Raw genomic sequence first — 7,582 nt, 5'->3', positions numbered from 1 at the left:
GGTCCTCTTTACCCCCCCTTCCTCCCCGTTCCCTCCTCCCTCGAGCTCTTGATAATTTATAGATTATTATTTTGTCATATCTTGCCCTGTCCGATGTCTCCCTTTACTCCCTTTTCTGTTGTCCATCCCCCAGGGAGGAGGTCACATGTAGATCCTTGTAATCGGTTCCCTTTTTCCAACCCACTCACCCTCTACCCTCCCAGTATCACCACTCACACCCCTGGTCCTGGAGGTATCATCCACCCTGGATTCCCTGTGTCTCCAGCTCCTATCTGCACCAGTGTACATCCTCTGCTCTATCCAGGCTTGCAAGGTAGAATTCAGATCATGATAGTTGGGGGGGCTGGGGGGGGGAGGAAGTATTTAGGAGCTGGAGGAAAGCTGTATTCTTCATCGGTGCTACATTGCACCCTGACTGACTCATCTCCTCCCCTAGACCCCTCTGCAAGGGGATCTCCAGTGGCCGACAAATGGGCTTTGCGTCTCCACTCTGCACTTCCCCATTCATTCACTATGGTAAGATTTTTTTGTTCTGATGATGCCTTATACCTGATCCCTTCGACGGCAGGGAACACTTGTGTTAAAGTTTCTGAGTCAACATTTATCCTTTTATTATATAAAAAAAACCTACTAATTTACCTGACTCCCAGCTACCCAGAGTTCAAATGCAAATTTAGAAGAAGTTGCAAAATATCACTGAAGAGTGAAGGAAAAAGCTATCAGATCAGCCTAGTAAGATTTTCAAATCATTTTTCAAGAGAAGTCACGTTAGACTATATAATTGAAGAAACATTGATGCTGTTGGTTTTCTAATACAAATGATCTTTTAATGTGGTACAACCATGCTATGGCTGTCAACACACGTTGTCAACCCAGTTCAGTCAGAAGGGGCTTTTGCGGAGCTGCATAATTACTGCTCCCTCAGGTCTGTATATCTGAAATATCCTGTATGTCAGTGATAGGGGCACTGTTCTTTCAAAAGAGCAAAATGCAACACATGCAGATGACTCTTGCTCCACTTTGCATCTCACTTAGGACTGTCTGTTAGTTTGGGTAGACTAGAGAAACAAATCCAGGGAGACAATCATATGTATATAAGGAAGAGCTTTATATAAAGAATAATTGTGTATTAAGAAAACGTCCCAGCCCAGTCCAGATCAAGTCCACAAGCCTATTATCACCCCATATGCTGATACCGGTCCATAAATTCCTCTTTAGACTCACATAGCCATGTAATGATGCTGAATGCAAGAAGAGCAAAGGCCAGTGAGGGGAAAGTCTGGTGGAGCCAGTGGTGGTGGAAGCATCTCAGCACTGGTGTGGGTCTCCCTGTGGCTCATTCAACTCCAGGGCTCTGGTTCCATCAGTGTAGCTCCTTGTAGTTTGTCAGCAAGAAGACAAAACAGAGAGAGTGCACTTCCTGACTCCCTGGAGGAAGATAGGAGTTCTCAGAATCCTCATGAGAAGGCCATGCTCTCACAGAGGCCTGATTGGCTATTACCTGATTGACAGACTAGACTCCATCCCTTCGCTAGTTGACAGGAGATTATGTAAATGCCACAGGCTGGATCTGTGAATGAGGGAGAGGGGATGTTGCTGAAATATATGAAAATGGCTTTCATTAAGTACTCCCTTGATACAAGAACACTTCGTTCTTTTAAACTGGCATTCTATGATGCTCACCTTCCCGACATGATTGCTGAAGACAAAATGGGTGCATAAGCAAATGTAAAGAAAGCTGATGGCACCCAGCTATCAAAAGATATAGCATCTGGGGTCTTAAAGGCTTGAAGATAAACAAGCTGCCATCGAGCTGAGAAGCAACAAAGCCCACATGGAAGAAGCACACCAGCCTGTGTGATCACAAGGTGTTGACATGAACAGGTATCAGGCATCAAAGAATGAAAAAATCATACCATTGTGAATGAGTGAAGACCCAACGCCCATCTGTAGGCTACTGGACATAACCTTACAGAAGGGTTGTAGGGAGGAAATGAGCCAGTTAGGGTGCTTATAGCACCGATGAAACATACAACTTTCCTCTAGTTATTTAATACTTCCTCCCTCCCACTATCATGATCCCAGTTCTACCTTACAAATCTGGCTAGACCAGAGGATGTACATTGGTACAGACCAAAGTTGGAAACACAGGGAATCCAGGGCAGATAACCCCCTCAGGGCCAATAATGAGAGTAACCATACCAGGACAGTAAGGGGAAGGTGAGGGAGAAAGGGGGAACCAATCACAATGATCTAGATATAACCTCGTCCCTGGGGGACAGACAACAGAAAAGTAGGCGAAGGGAGACGTGGGACAATGCAAGATATGACAAAATAATAATTTATAAGTTATCAAGGGTTCATGAGGGAGGGGGGAGTGGGGAGGGAGGGGAAAAATGAGGAGCTGATGCCAGGGGCTTAAGTAGAGAGCAAACGTTTTGAGAATGATGAGGGCAATTAATGTACAAATGCGCTTTATACAAATGATGTATGTATGGATTGTGATAAGAGTTGTATGAGCCCCTAATAAAATGATTTTTTAAAGTGAAGTATATATATATATTCATAGAAAGAAAATGATTTTCACATCTCCAAGGGATTATACACCTTTCCCAAGCTACTGTGACCCAGGCCACTGAGTGACCATGCAAGAACCAGTTCTTGCAGGGAAAGTGGCGACCTGGCTGTCTCCAGTCTTTCTGATTCTCTCTGTATTATTTTTAGTGTCCCATCTTTGCTTTTCCCACCATCCTCTTAATTGATAACTTAACACCACAGGGTTACCATTGCCTCAGTTTTACCCTCTTCTATTCAGTGTAGGAGCCCTGGTGGCGTAGTGGTTATGCATTGGGCTGCTAACCAGTAGGTTAACAATTCAAAATCACCAGCCGCTCTGAGGGAGAAAGATGGAACCTTCTACTCCCGTTACAGTCTCAGACATGCACAGGGGCAGTTCGGTTGTGTCCTAAAAGGTTGCTATGCATTGGCATCGACTCACTGGCAGTGAATATGGTTTTTCTTGTCTATTATTTCTTCTCCCCCCTTGTGGTAGCCCCATACTTTTTGGGTTATTGAAGAAATGGCATGAGAGCCATGGCTGACCTCCTTCGGCTATGCAAAGTGGAAGGAGAACCCGACTTCATACGAGTCAGAGGTTGATTTCTATGAGGAAGAGGTCAGATATGCCTCCAGCTTCCAACTTCCTTTATCCCATCTGACTCCAACCATTTCTCCCACAGCACTCTTCTGGGCTGGGTTGGATAATAGGTTGCAACAGCCAACCGAACTCACAGACAACACTCACAATTTTGGGGCTTATCCAGGAAGTTATCAGATGATAAGTCAGGATCAAAAGATTTGAGGACACAGTTCTTTTGTCCACAGTGACTCTTTTCAGCCATGCCAGCAGACATGTCTCTCTGGCTCTCAGCTTTTCAGAGACTAGACTTCTTGGCTTCTATCCTGCTCCTCTTGTGCTGATAAATGCCCAAGGGAGACTGCAAGCCACCATTCTCTTACCCAGAAGCATTCAACTCATTTCACAGGCTGGGCACCCACCAGTCGATCTTATGGTCTCTGTGTTACAGCTTCTAGTGCTTCTGTTACCTATACTATTTCATGTAGGGATCTCACTTGCATTTTGCTGATGGCTCCTCCTTCATGGTGGTGTGGGTTCTCTCCTGCTTCTAAAATAGTTCATTCATACGCAGCGGGATAGCAAAGCTGACCAAACCCTAAGTTAGAGTCCTCTGTACCTTATTTGTATCCTCCCACCCAGTCCTTGGTGCGATGGAAGAGCCATGCCAAGTAATTGCACATCACCACAGTTATATATGACAAATAACACATAAATCAAACTCTAGACATTGTCCACTAAGAAAAATGTTTTCAGGTGGCACCTTTGGTTTTTCCCAACTCAGGCTTGGTTCGGAGGTTGTTGCCTGCATGTTTTTGTATCACAATAGGCATTATAAGTCTTTCCCATGAGCAAATCCAGCCACATGTATTCATTTTTACCATCATAATCGACATATATTTGTGTTCTTGAAGTTTATTCTTTGGGGTCTTGAATTATCTTAACTTTCCAGTGTCTTCACTTGCCAGGATATGATGAAACCATGGGGAATATTTCTCTACAGGTATTCAAAGCATTGACGATGACTAGAATGAACGAGAAGAGAGGGCATGGGGACTTGATTTGGAGAAACAAAGTTCACTAATTACAAAAGGAGTGAATCTAGAATACATCTGTCTTATCACTGGGGTTATGGAGGATCCTAGGACCACAGAAGACAAAGCAGTCAACTCTTTCTCTGCTCCAACTACAGAGAGTTCAACAGTTACCCTTGAAATAGGGTGGGACAGTATTTTTGGTGTCTTTGTCTGATTGCTTTGGTTCAAGATAAGGCTCAGGATCTTGACTTCTATTTCGGACTCCTTGGTCCAAATGTGTGGCAGAAGGAATGGGGAAAAGTGGGCATCTTTGGTTTTGGGAGCTAAAGTCTACAAGAACATTGTTGGAGCTACCCAAGCACCCCACCCACCCCACCCAATCCTGTTCTCCCCAAGTTGTCTCTTTACTCTCTCTTTTTGTATCTATTGACTTTTCTAGCTCATTTCCTTCCCTTCTCTAACCTGTTCTACATTTTGCCTTCTGTCATCCTCCTTACCATGTCTCACCCAAGTGCTTGCCTGTGACTTCAGACCATATTGTTTGCATTAAGAAAATTCTGAAAAAAAATTTTTTTTGACAGCTTGTCAAGGCCTGGGAAGGAGTAGGATAAATGAACCATTTCACAGCCTATGGAATTTTCCAGTAGGCCTAGTACCAAGGGACTGTGCTAGGAGACAGCCTCAGAATTCCTGCTCATGACCAGGGATAATCATATCATTTTCTTCCGCACTCAGGGGCAGTGTGGTGCAATAGATAGAATGGCAGCCTTGACCCCTAATTTAAGCTAATCTAGTGGTAGGACGACTGCACATTTCTGAATACCTCTAGGCTTCAGTTTAGTTAACATTCAATTGACATGGGTGAGGGTTAGGTCATATCACCTCTCAGCTCATTGGCGTACTCTGTTTGTTCCCTGACAGGTCTGTGACAGTTCCTGAAGGACGATGAGTGAGCCTAGGTGTCTCTTTAGCTCAAGTTTTTTCCGTGATTCTCAAAAATCACCAATTTGCTTCTCCTCTTTGAGGTTGCTAGCTGTGTTGCAATTTAACATTATTTAGCTTTTGAAAATCATATGAATCCTTTCAAAGTTTTCGATGATTTTTTTTGTCCGTAGCTTAATGTAACACTTAAAGGGATTACAAGTCAATGGGGTGTGGGGTGTATGTTGGGGGATGGGGTGGGAGGAGTCTGTGGGGACAGAAAGTGATATTTCAAAGTAAATGAACAATCTTAAAAAGTGTTATTTTTTAAAGTGAGATTCCTGTTTATGGCTTGTGAAATCATAGCAGCAAATTGCTCTGTTTTTTTTGAGCCCTTCTTCCTACTTTTTTGTTGTCTTAGTATAACAATTTAATTGCTTTAATGGTTTTCCCCCATTATTATTTTTAAAGTTATTTTCTCAGTGGCTGCTCGAAGGCTTACCATATACACCCTAACTTATCAGAATAATCGACTTTAGATTTCTTCTAACTTAATTCTAATGAGATAGAGCTCTATTCCCTCTTCCCACTTTTGTGCTATTATTGTTATATTCACTACATCAGTATTTGTTACAAATCTAACAATATACTGTGTGATTATTACTCTATTTAATTTTATGTCCTTAAAGCAGCAGAGAGGAGAACAAGTATATATTTGTAGCATTTGTTATATTAACCTTCTTAATTACGATTTCCATCTCTCTTTATTTGTTCCCATGGATTTGACTTACCATCTGGAATAGTTTCCTTAGCTTAATATAAATTTGCTCCCAACCCATCTCTTCTAAAATAGTTTCTATTGGCAAGTAAATTACATTCCTATATGTTATAGGGCAAACAAATTAATACATATATATTTTCTTTTTAGAATCAGTTCAGAGAAGAGAAAATAATGACACATTTATAGTGTCTTTCATAATTACACAACTTCTGTTTTTGGCACTCTTCCTTTGTTGCTGATGCTATTTTTTTGTGGCTTCAAATTACTAAGGTCATTTGCTGCCAGCTTGAAAACTTATTTTAGTATTTTTCTAAGGTAGGTTGGCTAACAATCCATTCTTTTCAGTTTTTGTTTACTTATAAATGTCATTATTTTGCCATTGAAAAATAGTTTTGCTGGGTATAAGATTGTTGGTTGACAGTTTTGTTTTCTTTCCCCACTAAATACTTTGAAGATGTCATCCCACTGCCCTCATGTGGCATTATTTCTGATGAAAAGTCAAGTGCTAATCATGTTACGGTATCCCTGTATGTAATGAATTATTTTATCTGGCTGTCTTCAAGATATTCTCCTTATTTTTCTCTCTTAGAATCTTTACTGTGTCTCTATGGATCTCCTTAGGGTTTATCTTACTTGAAGTTTGTTGACCTTCTCAGAGGCGTAGATCCAGTAAAAAAAAAAAAAAATCAAATCCAGGATGCCTTCAGCAATTATTTCCTTGAATACTTTCCCTCCTGCTTTCTGTTCTCTCCTGTTAGTCCCATTATATATAAAAGGACAAGTCAAAAAACAGTTCTGCTAGAGTTCCAATTCACATGCACTGGGGCATTCTAAACAAAACATGTCTCTGTAATCAGTGGATTGTTGTAGACTAATTCTCTCAGCTTTTGTAGTAAAAGGTGAAAGATTTATATGATTTGAAGAGAAACCAGAGTATATAGGATGCTTTTAAAAAATGAAGAATATTTTTGTACTGTGGGACAAAATGATTTTGAAATTCAGGTGAATATAAATTTATTTTTTAACAAAACTCATGTGGACATCTTCCCAAATTATTAAAGCTTTGAAACAAATTTTAGGAGTACTGCCTCACATACAACATGTATTAGATGGGTTAAGTGCTTTAAGGAAGGTCAGGCAGACCTCAAAGATAAGCCAAGAGAGGGAAGACTGTCAACCTCAATGAATGAAGACACTGGCTGAAGTCCAGAAATAGGTAGAATATGGCCATGGAATTACCATTGATGTGATAGCTACTCAAGTTGGGTGGGTCTCACATGCTTTGGCATTTTCAGTTGTAAGTCAACAGCTTGGCCTCAGTAAGCTTTTGGCTCAATGGGTGAAAAAGTAGTGCATACAGATCAGAAAACTCAGCGTTGATCTTTCAACCAGTCTATTAAGCAAGGACAATGTGAGTGAAGACGATTGCATGGGATGAATTGTAACAAGGGACCATGCATGGAATTATCAATAGGATCGAAGAGTAAATTCCAGTACAAATAGTGCCTTCTGGAGGGATATTAATTTAAGGCAGGGAAATCAGCTAAGAAGGTGATGGCTGACTAGTTTAGGGGATTCTAAAGGGATAATCTAGATAGATTTTCTCAAAGGATGCTGGATGGTTATGGTGCAGGCGGCGGGGATGGGAGGACACTTATTAGGAAGAAGTTTTAAGAAAACTGAAAACTGCTTTGGCAAGGAAGAGGC

Source organism: Tenrec ecaudatus, chromosome 5 (genome assembly GCF_050624435.1).
Source record: "Tenrec ecaudatus isolate mTenEca1 chromosome 5, mTenEca1.hap1, whole genome shotgun sequence".
Classification (NCBI taxonomy): Eukaryota; Metazoa; Chordata; class Mammalia; order Afrosoricida; family Tenrecidae; genus Tenrec; species Tenrec ecaudatus.
This window is presented reverse-complemented; position numbering follows the sequence as displayed.